This window comes from Nycticebus coucang, chromosome 1 (genome assembly GCF_027406575.1).
Source record: "Nycticebus coucang isolate mNycCou1 chromosome 1, mNycCou1.pri, whole genome shotgun sequence".
Lineage (NCBI taxonomy): Eukaryota > Metazoa > Chordata > Mammalia > Primates > Lorisidae > Nycticebus > Nycticebus coucang.
In genome coordinates, this window is record NC_069780.1 from 154,491,958 (window position 1) to 154,506,211 (window position 14,254).

Below are 14,254 nucleotides of genomic sequence, written 5' to 3' on the forward strand. Positions count from 1 at the left end.
GTAAACTTCTCCATCACTGTCTGAAAGGTCATTGAAAATGACTGAGAAAAGGCAAATTAATAGGAGAAAAGGTATACAGATTTATTTAATCATAGTTTTATGTAACACGAGAGCCTTTGTCATGAAGACCCAAGGATACAGGGAAAACTGTCCAATTTTATACTTAGGTTCTATAAAGTATGGATAGCCGTGGAAGTGTGATTGAACAAAAAGGATATGATCGGACTCAGTGGAGAAACTCAGCAAGGCCTGTCTTTCTAGACTCTGCTTGGCCTTGCCGAGCAGGCATTCCTTCTTTCTTGGTCTGGGGAATGACCCTCTCTGGAATGGGGATCTTATAACACACAGTCAAAAAACATAGGTCAGATACTTTCTTCATAGCCAGTCTTTACACAGGAAGTTGAGGGGAGAGTTAGAGTTATATTTTAGGGTTTACGGCTGGCTTTAGGGAATACAGGTTTTGGTTTCTATGGCCCATCTTGAAGAAAAGAGATTCTAGTTTCTAGGAGTAGCCTCAGGGAGAATGAAGAGTGTGAGACAAGAAGGCAGAAAAAAGTCAGAGAGGGCTACTTTTGGGGTCTTCATTTTGGTATATAATTTCCTGAGGTTTAAATACTGATTTCTGTTTTATTCAGTACCCATCTGTACTACTTAACATCACTTTCTATAGTTAGATTCTTCTACTTACATTTCTGGCCTAGATGGTTCTTCTGAGCTCCTACTCAATATTTCTCATTGGCTATTTTAAAGACCATTCAATCTTAACCTGTTGAAGATGGACCTCAGAGCTCTATTGCCTGTTCACCACACCTGATTCTCCTCCCAGTGTTCCACGGCTCAGGGGAAGGCAACAAGGCTAGCAACCTAGGCTTCATCTCTGACGCTCCCTTTTTCTACACAATTCCTCACCAAATTCCAAAATTCTTTCTACTTTGCTTGCCAAAAAGCCCTCATGGTCTGTCTTCTTTTCTATATATTTACCCCTACCTGACATCTTCTTTTGCTTGCATATGCATTGCGTAACTGGTCTCCTAGCTCTAGTCATGTTTCTCTCTCTTCTTCCAAATTTCTCTCTGACTCCGTTTCCCCTACTGCCAACTCTGAAAGTTTCCATTAATCAAAGCTCCTATCTCCACACTGGTATGTCCCTATCCACTATGAAATACTGTTTCATTAGCATGTGAAATGCTAGTGCACTGGAGATGAGTGCAGCAGAACCCTATTTTCCAAGAGGTTAGTGAGAGATCATATAGACAAGTAGTCCTTGCTTTGCAAGATTCCTGCATGTGCAGATATCAGTTATCATGAGTTATTCAAATAACACACTGCATCAACACCAGTCCTCCAACAATTTAGATCATTTCTTTAGTCACTTCCTTAGGTAGGACTTCCCCTTGCAGATCAGGACAATAGGAACAAAAAGTGAGGCATGTGCATACGTAGTTGTGAATACATATGGGCGTGCTGGAGGAAGTATACACCTAATTGAATGGTGGTGTCCTCTGGGAAGAGAGTGGAAGTAAGGGTACGGAGAGCTGTTTGTTTTTTATTTGTATTTATTCAAACATCTATATGGCTAGAATCTAAAATAAAAATGTATATGTATATTTTGGAGCAATAAAAGAAGATAAGAGAGAAAGGCATCATAAGCACTTTTTTTGCTTTTGAAAATATGTCTTTGTGAATGGTTCTCTCTCTCTCCCTATATATATATATATATATATATATATATTTTTTAGATAGGGTCTTACTCTGTTACTCTGTTACCCAGGCTGGAGTACAGTGGCACAATCATAGCTCCCTACAGACTCCAAGTTCTTGGCTGAAATGATTCTCCTGCCTTAGACTCATGAATAGGTGGGACTACAAGCACATGCCACCATGCTGAGCTAATTTTTGTTTTTTTATTTTTGTAGTGACGAGGTCTTGCTATGTTGTTTAGGCTCATCTTGAACTTCTGGCCTAAAGCAGTTCTCCTGTCTTGGCCTCCCAAAGATCTGGGATTATAGGAATGAGCCACTGTGCCCAGCCAATAATTATTTTTAAGATACTGGAAAGAATCAATCTCTTTCATACCAATTCTAGAACCAGAGATTTGTCATTTATTCAGTAAATATTTTATTGAGCATGTGTCACAAACAAAACCCCATGCCAAATTCCTTTCTTTCATAATTTCTTATTAAAATACAGATACCTTTTTCTTTTCTCCTATGGCTGAGGTGTAAAACTCATCTCCAGCAAACACCTTGGGAGATTCTGGCAGTCAAGAAAAAAATGGGAGCCTGTTTTTGTTAACTTATCCTTTCATTTAATTAGCCATTATTGAGTTTTCCAAGTCACCATTACAAGCTGAAGGAATCTAATGTGCAAGGTGGGTCATAATCATCTAATTAAAAAAATGAAAGAAAAATAAGCAAAATAAAAAGATAATTGCATTGTACATGTATATATGTACATGTGCTTACATTATTATTTTTTAAGCAAAATGGGAAACAGAGAAAAACCACTAAGAAAGCATAAGGATGGGGCTGCTACTCAGGTAGAGTGGTCAGTGAAAACATTCTAGTAGTACTCATAAGGAAAAGGAGAGCATATTTAGCTGCAAATCATTCAAGTCACTACAATGACCCCTTCCTCTGTGTTCAACCTTAGGCATTCCTTAATAAAGTCTACTTGACACACATGTACATGTATATAAAAAAGGAAAAAGAAAAAGAAAATAGGATCATGTCTTTCTTATTCTTCTTCTTGTTCTTCTCCTTAACAAGACTCAGAAGACTTTCAAAATGTGTAAAAAGTCTACTTCATTCTTTATGATGGTCCTCAGTGCTTTATAATATGGCTATGCTATCATTTAGCTACTATTTCTCTATTATGGACATTTGCTTTCTCAATTTCTTTCAATGACAAACCATACTTTATCAATCCCCCTGGTTTTGTGCACATGTCAAGTTTTTCTCCCACATGTGTTAAAGTGGAATTGCTAGATCAAAGAGTTTGCACATTTTAAGTTTGGGCAGATATTGTCCAATTGGAACAATTGATGCTATTTGAGTATGCTTGTTTCTATTTGTCAGGACTTAAAATTTAAATAATTATTTAAATTAAAAAATGTCTGATGATTAAAAAATGTTATATAATTTTGGTTTGCCTTTCCCTGATATAGTGTGTAGATGAGCTTCTTTTCATGTATTTATACATGCACACATACATACATTAGCACTCACGCACACACACTCGGCTGGACAATTAAGTTTGCAAACTCATCCTAGAAAAAGTGGTGCATACCTTATTACTAAATATCACTTCAATCACCAGATGGCCAAGGTGAGTACTTCGAAGTCAGAAATTATACCACTAGTTCTGAAGGCCTGCAAACTAAGAACAAAGACTCACATAATTTGGATGTTTTAATATTGTTTCTTTACTGTATTTTTAATTGCAATGATTCTCTTACTTACCTGGATCAGAGCCCTTTGTCAGCTACCCTGACCACTACTGTATACATTTAAGCACCCATATTCAACTATACATGGAGCCACATAGACACAAATACTCAGCAAGCCACACATTGTGAGTAAAGACTAGAATGATGTGACCTTGATGTTACATAGGCAGGGTACACTTCAACTGGAGAGGCTTACAGTCATGAAATCTCTATTTGCCAATTACATCAGGGAGGTAATTAAAAACCTCAGTGTAATTTTACTAGAACTATAGAGACCTGAGTAAATTAGTAGGCTAGAAAGTAATGTCCTGGAAGAGGACAGATGTTTGTATATTTTGATGAAAATTAGAAAACTCAACATACTCATACAAAAGTCACTGATAATTAATTCTCCAAGTAGAAAGCAGGACAGGTGGTTCAAATTTACTAAGAGTGATGTTCCCATGGATTTAGGCTGGCAGAAGAATAGGTAGTCTTGTTTCTTTTGAAGCCCAATCCTACTTAAACAGGCTAGAAAGGAGAGATGGGGTGGTCAGGGTTATTGATCAGGTAACTACAGAGGAGAAGAGGCCTTCTTCCTGCCTTTCTGACTGTGCTAAATAAGACACCTGAAGGCAGGGGGAGCATGTGGGACATACGATAATCCATGAAATGTGATAGTTCATCAATAGCTTGTAAATTGAGGGTCATAGTGATAGGATTTTTGGTAAAAATATAAATTCTATCCGTGGCCATTGAATTCCAGTTAAAGGATGGGTTTATAGGGAGCACTGTGGTTGGGAGAAAACTTGCCTTGAAGCTGTGTTTGCATAGCAAATACCTTATTTTTGTTTAGATTGTGTATAGGGTGGAAAGAAAGACACCAGTACAGATTATGGGGCACCATAACACCACACATACCCCCACAAAGACCCCCTTGACATCACGCCTGAAGATCACAGGTATTTTGTTAAGAAAGACACTGAAGATAAAGATAAACTATGACCGCCATCTTGTGGCGGTATCCACCATTACCAAGTCATCCTGAGTGTGCAATGGTGGTTGTGGGGGAGGAGCTGAGAAGGAGATAAAAGCCCCAGGCATGTATTTTTTCTCACTTTGAGGATTCTGGTAGGTATTATGCAGTGAGAAAACCCTTTGCATACAAAATTTGCCACCTGGAAGAGAGTTATATTTCCCAAGCCTGTAGGGGAGGTCTTTTCTAATTCAATTTAGGTTTCTACAGTGTGGAGAACCTGGAGTAGTTTTGAGAGAGCCTTTGTCATTCCTTACCTTCCTGTTCCCAGATCCCTAGCTTGGGAAGATATTTTTCTCACATTCTCCAGAGTTCAAAGAGCTTATCAAAAAACAGAAAGCCAATATTTATTCTTCAATATTATTCCATTATATTCCACACCAGAGCACATTTGTTTCCCCCATATTTCATTAGATTTCCCGGAAATGGAAAAGCCATTTGCTTTTTTATGGATTTACTATCAGTCTGAAACCTAAGAACCTTTCCAATATTTTAATACAAACCAGTCATACTGACTTAAATTAAGGGAATGTGTTCAAAGTAGAAATAACACTGATAAAAGAAGCTTTTGAGATGTCCCAGATAGCACCCAGCCTAACAAGATGACATTTTGGTGAAAGTGAATAAGATGTAGTATCAAAGGGAGATTTTTCTTCCTTGAAATATTTAAAACATCGTTTGCTTTTCACTTGGCACAACAACAACAACAATAACACAAGAAACCACGTGGCCATTTTTCACTTTGCAAAGCATTCTTTACAGATGCCTGTGCAGTTGTTCTTGGACGGCTCCAGGGCACTGACACTGCATTCATCTTTTGAATGTTCTCTACCAGGTCCAATAGCTGTTGCTGATCCCAAGAATGGGCGAGGCACATCATGGCTTCCAGTGGGTTTAGTATTTTATTTGTCTGTAATGTGGCATACTCAAGAACATATCTGACTGAAGATTTATCTTTCCTGTCTAGAACCTTGTAGGATTACAGCATTCTCTGTTTCTAATATCAAGGTCGGAAGATGATCAGATTGTAAATCTGGCAGCAGCACTGAGTACAATGTCTGCTCTAAGACAGAAGGTCTATCAAGGGCCCTCAAACTATGGCCCGCGGGCCACATGCGGCCGTGTGATTATATTTGTTCCCGTTTTGTTTTTTTACTTCAAAATAAGATATGTGCAGTGTGCATAGGAATTTGTTCATAGTTTTGTTTTTTAAACTATAGTCCGGCCCTCCAACAGTCTGAGGGACAGTGAACTGGCCCCCTGTTTAAAAAGTTTGAGGACTCCTGGAGCTATTATCCTCAAACCTAGAGATATGTTGAAATTCTTAAATAGATGTTTGCAGCAGCTCCCTCTCCTAAAACATAGACCCAAATCTGGCTCTTTTGGGGCCAGATAACTCTTTGTTGTAGGGAGCTATCCTATACATTGTGGGAGTTCAGCAGCACTCCTGGCCTCTACCCACTAGATGCCAGTCGGATGCCCAAGTTGCAAAGATAAAACATGTCTTCAGACATCGACAAATGTCTCTAGAGATAGGTGGAGCAAAAAATCACCCCTGGTTGCAAATCACTGGCCTAAACTGGGCGTGATTGTGTGGAAGAAATCCGCCTCAAGTATTATTTGGGTAAATCATGAAGTGTGATATGAACAACATGGAAGTGCTTTTCTTACCTCTCCTGCCCACAGTGTTCTTTAGGAAGACAGACCATGGATGTTTCAGCTGGGATAGTTTTGCAGCAAGTTGAGAGAAAATGAGGAGCAATCAGGTAGGGAAATGACTCCTTTCAAGGAAAGGACAGCCACTTGGGAGTAATGTGGTCACTTGTAAAAAGCAGGTGTGTGAGAGATAGTGTGGTGTGATTCCTAATCCGCCCCCCCCAAAAAAACCCCTAATCCCTAATCTGCCCCCCCCCCCCCCAAAATCCAAAAACCAAACTTGGATAGGAAATCAGGAGACTTGCACTCTAATCCTGGCTTGGCCACCGACCAGCTGTGATGCATAGGGGAGCTCCCTTCACTTGGCTGATAACAAGGGGGCTGAACTAAGCGACCCATAAAGTTTCTTCTATTCCTCAGGTGTGAAGAAATTGTGGATTTGTTTATCTGATGAATAGTTCTTTATGATATCTTTTGCAGAGGAGCAGCAGGGTGTGCAAGGCAAGGATCAGGGAGGTGGAAATCTGGAGTATGGGAAGATGGGGTTTGGGGCATGCTAAGGTTTAGGAAGAGGGTAATGGAATTTGTATTGAAGGAAAATCAGAAAGTCCAATGAGTATGACAGTAAAACCATATATCTTGTTTCTGCTGCTGCTCTCTCTCTCTGTGTGTATTTTGGTTGGTGGTGAGCATGCTCTGTGGGCCACAGCTATAGCAGTAAGCTAGTGAGCTTCCCTGTAGCTCCTCAGGGAGAAGGATTTATTGAGAGCAATCTCTCTTGCCAAATGTGAAAACCACAATCATAGGTTAATGTCAGCCATGGGTGATCTTGGGTGTGTGTATAATCTCTAATCAGAACTTTCAACTGATTCAACTGTGTGCCCCTACTTTGCAGATATACATGTCAAAACAGTCCATAAATATTATATCTTGTGGAAACCAATGTCATGATTCATTGACTAAAAAGGTAAAATGGCTGAAAGATTCTGATATTCAATAGCACAGAAACGAGGGTAGGACAAGTTTGGCTGTATTTTTAGTGCTTGAAGAGGTTTTCAGCCATTTTGAGTTTGAAGGAAGAGCAAACTCATTCTGTGAGGCCAGTCTTACCCTTACTTTCTAAACATGATGTGTATTTGAAAGGAAATTCAATCCACATGTTTTTGATTAATTTTACTTAAATCATCAAAATATTATTTCTTAAGAGTTGTTTGATGTCTAAGAAATATTTAAGCCCTTTGAATAATTTAAAAAATATACATTTTTTTCCCTCCTTAAAACAGGAAATCACTTATTAAAGAGTTTAAATGGGTTTGGACACAAATGAGATTCAGACTTGAAATTCTGACCCTGTAAGATTAGGGAAAGTTTGAAACTTGCCAAAATAGACTCTCTCATTCCTCCCTAAAAGTCAGTACCTTCTGGTATTATATTGTCAGCAGAAATACTTGGACGTGGTCCAATAGAATGAAATGTTTTCCTATATTTTTTCTCCTATTCATTTGGTTCAAAACCTCAGTCAACTTAGACTCCTTTCTCTCTCCTTAGCACTGGTCTTTTTTTTTTGTTTTTAAATCAGGTGCATCTCTAAGTTCTCTATCTCTTGGGTCCTTCTCTTTCTCTTGATTTCCATTAGGCTTTTGTCACTTCAGTCCTCGCTCACAGCATTTGCCATCTAACCAGCACCTTCTCTTCCTCTAATCTCTCCCTCCATCAATCAAATGGGTATGTTGTTGCCTTTTAATCCTCACAAAAGCCATCATTAAGTCTTCTTAAAAATGAACACTCTTTCACCACAGTAAAGCCTTTGGTGGTTCCTAAAACTCACAGATTCTTTAGTCTGCATTCCATGGTTCTCTGTACTCACTGGCCCCAGTGTATTTATTCAAATACTCAGATCCCACTGGCTGGTGGAGAAGCTCACCTCCAAGTGGGCTGGTTGCATTGTGAAACACAACCCGTGTTCAGTTCCCATCTGCCTCTTCCTCCTATTTGCTCCCGGGGAGCCAACCCACTTGTCACTTCCTTCCTTAACAACTCCTGCCTGTGGAATCACTCCCTCCTTAGGTTCTTACACTGCTTTTCTGCCTGAGCTCATGTCTGATATTATTTTGCTGTGTTCATTTCCTTCCCTTCACAGGTGTTTTTGTCCTGCTTCTGCACCTGGGCTAGAGACTTAGTTGTACAGCAGTGATTCTCTAGTGTGAGCTCTGGGTGATATAGCTTCAGTATCATCTGAGAATTTGTTAGAACTATAATTTTTTAGGCTCCGCCTGAGATCTGCTGACTCAGAAATTCCAGGGTTAAGGCCCAGCATTCTGTATTTTAATTAACAAGTTTTCCAGATGATTCAGATGCATGCTCAAATTTCACAACCACTGTTGTAACAAGAACGAGACAAATTTTAGACTTCTTTGCATCCTCCACGATGCCGGGATAAAGCTGAAATGTTAGACCCTACTAAAAATTCTAGATAACCTGAGTTGTAAGACAAGTTCTCAATTACATACAAAGAAAAGAATGAAAATACTTTTAGAAGGTTGTTATAAAATTTTAAGACATAAAAAAGCTACTATTTCTTACTGACTTTCGGAAAAGATCAAATCGTTTGCAAGTTTATTGGCAACCCACTTGAGGAGAATGTCTTCACTTCTTTTCTTTCATCTCTCTTAAGGACTTCGATGCCATTTAGCACTGAGCGATCAGAGGATGGTCTTCAGCACATTGTCTCCAACATTCTTAAAACTCTAACATAGTTCAAAGATGATTGTTTTCTTTGGAGGTTGTGTGCTTGGTGGCCCTATGTGAACGTGGAGGATAATTTCCTTTTCTTCCTTTTTTCATTAAAATCCTTGATTACATCTTAGAATTCATGTACAGAGATGAACATTACTCCCAAATAAAAAAATTGTGGTACACAGAAAAATCAACTATGTGAGTGCATCTGATAGAGAGGGAAGTAAAGTTAATTTACTATTTTTAAAGAAATATAAATATTTTATTCTTCTCTTTCTACCTTACTGCAACCACATTGTACACATCACCAGTTTACAGACTTCAGTGCTGAGGGGAGCCTTAACCCAATTATATTATTTTCATATTTTCCAAGGAAGTTGTGTGGTCAGGGAGGAACCACACTGAGTCCCTGGCCTGCCCACTGGGCACTGAGCCAATCTGAGAACAGGATGGAAGGAGCCAAGGAGGTCCCTAGATTGCCATCAGTAATAATCAAAGAGTCTGCTTCGTTTTTTAATAAAGGCAATAGGTTAGTCAGCAGAGCATATGAGAAAAAGTTTGTGCTTTGGAGTCAGATAAACCCGGGTTTGAATACCTGTTCCCTGTCTCTAACTAGCCATTTGCTGTTCATAGCTGTTTTGCCTTTTCCAATGAGGTTCCTAATGTTGATGTGTCCTGCAGGGTTGTTGAAAGAGGTATTGAGAAGGTATGTGAAGCACATGGCCCAAGTTAGGTGCTCTGTAAATGAAATTCGTATTGTTAGTCTCTGACAATCACTGCTTGTAATGCTTTTATTTTTAATCTCAAAGACATAACTTGAATGAAGTCATCCTATTCCTGGTTTTAATCTCAGAGAATTCTGCTTCTATTAATAATTGTTCTTTTCTAGTAGTAAGTGTGTTGTATTGATTTAAAGTCTGTCAAATGATTTTTCTTTTGTCTTTCCCCTGCTGTTATTCATTGAAGATATTCCTCTTGAGTTTCTGTAAAGCAGGTGTGCAGGTACATCAGTACTATCATTTACTCAGAAATCAGGTCCGTCTGGCTCTTCCTTCTTTCATTCAACTAGTATTTATTGAATGCTTACTCTGCCAGGTTCTGAGGGCCCACAAGTGTGCACAGGGACTAGCCAGAGAGATGAAGTAACAACTCGTATGACTAGAATCATCCCATTGTCCATATTGTCCCTACAAACTCAGACTAGGAACTGTTGAAGCATGTATATGGCTACGTGGTGAGATTTTTCAAGGATCCGTTCCCCATCTGGTGGTTGCATCCCTGATGTTTCCTTCGGGAGAATTACTGCTCACTCAAGGCTTTGGCTCTTTCATTTTTGGATGAATATCTTCTAGAAGCTACACTTTCGCACCCCCCCCCCCCAACATTAACTCATCAGATCATCAAAGCTATCCTCAGTAAAGAATAGGGAACCAAGAGAATTGTTGTTAGAGAGACCATCTGGAGAAGAGCACCAGGACATGTACAAGCGGGCTGGTGTGGAAGACCTCGGGTAGTCAGGGTCTGAGGTGGCTTCTGATGATCCCACTTCCTGTGGGTCACATTCTGTGCTGTTCCCACCCACTTTGATTAAGGGTCACCCGTGCCAACCATAAGACATTGTGCAAATTGCTCACAGTTGTGACATCCAAGCTTAGGTCACAGAAGACATTGAATCTTCTGCCTTACTCACTCTGGGACACCCACCAGGTCAATCATTCTGGGAGAAGCCAGCTGCCATAAAACGAGGAAGCCCAAGCAACCCTTTAGAGAGTTTCTTGGGGTGAAGAATTAAGGCTTCCTGCCAGCAACCAGCACTAATGGGCCAGGTATGTGAGTGAGTCATGTTGGAAGAGGATTCTCCAGCCCCAGTGAAACTGTAACCCCAGCTGACTCTTGACTTTAACCTCAGAAAAGACCCTGAGGCAGCACCAACTCCTTAAGTCACATCCAAATTCTTAGCCCACAGAAACTGTGTGAAATAATAAATGTTGATTGTTTTAAGTCACTAAGTTTTGGGTATGCATTAAGCAGCATCGGGTTAACTATTACAGGGCCCAGCATGTGGTACTAGATTCCCGGAAGATAGGAGCAAAATTAAAGGAGGAGATAAGGAAAGAGAAGATCAGAGAGGCCCCCAAACAGACATTTTCTTCACATTTTTGCCCAAAGATGGTATTGTTTATACTTTATAAAGGATATGTAGAGATGGGGCTGGAAATGGAGGGAGAAAATGAATTCAATACCCAATTCTCAGAGTACACAGCAGAAAGAAAAGAAGCAAAAGGATGAATGTTAGTTTGGGAAGGACTCCTGAATATGAAGACTTGAAAATAGATCTGTCTTTCAACACCATGTGAAGTTTCGAAAATTGTTTTTTCCTTGAGCAACCCTTAGATTTCATCAAACAGTAGGACCACAGTAATGTAGATAGAAGTCTCTGGAGACCCTTTAGTCCTTTTTTTCCCCCCCATAAAAGACACTAGTTAAAGCTACCAAAGACTATCTCACCTTTTAAAAGTCAACATGCCAATGAAAGCAGCAGTTTCAAGGCTTGGCAAAAGGTTTCACATTCATTTAAACAAAAGGGGCTCTTTCTAAAATTATCTCTAACTATATTAAACTATGAATCACTTTTATACCTCCAGGAAGGACTTAAGTGACATATTAGCATTTAGGTAAGAAGGCTTTGTATTACAGATTAAAACAAATTTTTTTAAAACAAATTGCTTTTTTTTTCCCCTACATGGTTTTATAACTGTCAACTTTTTATGTGTTTTCAGTTGGGGAAAAGGATGAGTTTCTTTGGATTTGGAAAGGGGCAAGGCAGGAAATCAGTAATGATTCATACCACTCTTTCACATGCTTCTCTGACGAGTTTTAATCACAAATCTGGGTCCACTTGTATAACAAAAACATTAAAAGAGGGTGTTTTAAACTGTCTTTTTATTAATCATGTATTTGGTCTTGTAAATAATACACGCAAGTACATCCTTGTTACGTCAGTTGGAAAACAGTGATTAACTAGCTGTTTAACCAGGAGACAGAAGTATCTTGCAATTTTATGTGCACTTTCTAAATAGCTGTGTGTTTTCTCTTGGGCTATTTCATTTGCTTTAGGCAAATATGTTAAATTTTAGAATTTCTCTAATTGATTTCTAATTTCAATGATCTTTTCTGTCTTTCTTCGCATTTCATGGTGATTTTTAGGGCTGCCACAATAGTCTTTTGAAAGAAGGGCACATTTATTTGAAAGAAATATACTTTGTTATTTCTAAGTCCCTTTGAAATCACTGAGGATGGTTTTACTTTAGCTTTCCCTTCAGCCTAATTCCTTTTCCCCTTTGTTTCTGTGGGGATGAGGTAATCCTGGGTTTGCAGAGTCTTTTGTGATGGAAATGGCTATGGCCACACAGACACAGCATAATATTTACTTGGGAAAAGAGAAAGAGAAATATCAATAGTGCTGCTCCCCAAGCATTTGAAAGTACTTGCATCTTTCATTTTCAGAGAGAAAAATGCTACTTCGCGTATTCCTTGTTAATTTGGGTGACCCAAACATAGTGCGTGCACATAAATTATGAACCAAAATTGAATGAGGAGAGGAGCGAAATTTAAAAATTAATTATGGCAAGTGGGGGAAATGATCTAAAGTGACAGAGATCAGATGCATGAATATAACATAAGATGTCTGTAATGAAAGTAAGAAAGTTACACGGAGCTGAGCAAGCTCAGCAGGTGAATGGGGGAGAATGTGAATACAGTAACTTGCTGGGTAGTTTTAGCCTAGATTGTAGGGTAGGTGTCAGTAACTGTTTGCTATAAAGGGACAAATAGCAAATATTCAAAACCATAAAGTCTCTGCCATAAATACTCAACTCTGCAGTTGTGACAGGAAGCAGCCGCAGACAAGATGGCCATGAATGCATGTGCCTGTATTCTAATAAAATAGGCTGCAAACCAGATTTGGTTGGTAGGCTATAGTGTGCTAACTCCTATCCTATAATATGTAATTTTCCATATTTATTTATTTATACATCACTGCCTTGCATAAAGAGTTTGAAGCAGCTTACAAGTACAGGTTGAGGCTGGGCAGCTGTAGCTCAATGGTTAAAGTGCCGGCCCCGTCTTACAGTTAATCTTGAAACAGCAGTATAAATCCCCTTCTGATACGTTCTTTAGGAGTATCGGTAAGGACACTGTCTCCTCTATGAGGATCAATTGAGAAATTTCTTTCAGAACTAACTGCCAAAGCAAATATTTGCATATTTAAGACATTAGTGGATTAATTATCACCTTTGGTTGTTAGGAAAATCACAGTCAAATTTTCATTCAATTTTCAGAAATTCTGTGAGGGCATAATGGTTTGTGTGTGTTTTGTCTTCCTGGCTTGGCAGGTTCAAACTGGCCTGGTCCTGCTAAACAAACAAACAAACAAACACCAAGTACAGGTTGAGCATTCCAAATCTGAAAATCTGAAATGCTCTAAAATCTGAAACTTTTTGAGATCCTCACTGGAGCATTTTGGATTTGAATTTTTGAATTTGGGATGCTCAGCCAGTAAGTATAATGTAAATATTCAAAAATTCAAAAAATTTTGAAATCTGAAACACTTCTGGTCCCAAGCATTGCTGATAAGAAATTTTCAAACTGGACCTATACAATGCTTAAAAATGTATATGGCAGGGTCAAGGGATGCTGGGATCTGGAGATATTTTTGTGAGTAGGAATGCAATGGGCTCTAGTTAATACTAGAGTGAGTACATTTTTGCTAGTATCACGGAATCACTTAGGAGCAAAGCCAGTGTCTGTGGACCATTCAGTGATCCATCTTAGTAAATATTATAGATAACCTGTGCTGAGGACCCATATATTTAAAACCATAAAGTCTCTATCATTCTGAAAATTATACTCCTTGTCATATAAATGCCCTTCATATTGGTATGGGTGAGACCATTCCAGATATTAAGGTAAGGACAGCATATTTCCCAGTGATCGTTCAAGAGAGATTTTGTTCAATTCTTTTGTGACTCTTTTCAATGGCTTAGGATAGTCTTAGATACCCTGAGATAGAAGGTGGGCCCTTGACACATAGAAGGATGATCTCTGGAAAAGGAAATCTCCCGCATCTATACCAGAATGTGACTAAACAAGCTTAGCTTACCCTTTCCCCCCACTAACCAAGTAGAGTGGGAATAAAACATACCCTCTTCACCTGTATATATCCTTTGACCCTATAATTCTACTTGTAAAAATCCTTCCTAAGGGAAGTTTTGGAGAAGCTGCTAAAAATTTTACACAATATTTGAATTTCAGCTTCATTTATTAAACTGAAAATTGGAAAGAAGCTAAGTACTCCAAAGTAGGAGAGTGGGTATGTTAAGTTCTGGTCTATATGAGCT

General features: G+C 38.9%; 1 long non-coding RNA gene across 1 annotated transcript in view; it reads left to right on the top strand.

Moving 5' to 3' along the window:
* The window catches only part of LOC128585639 (uncharacterized), a 41,280-nt gene that overhangs the window by 25,952 nt on the left and 1,074 nt on the right, over positions 1–14,254 (top strand). The window lies entirely within an intron of this gene.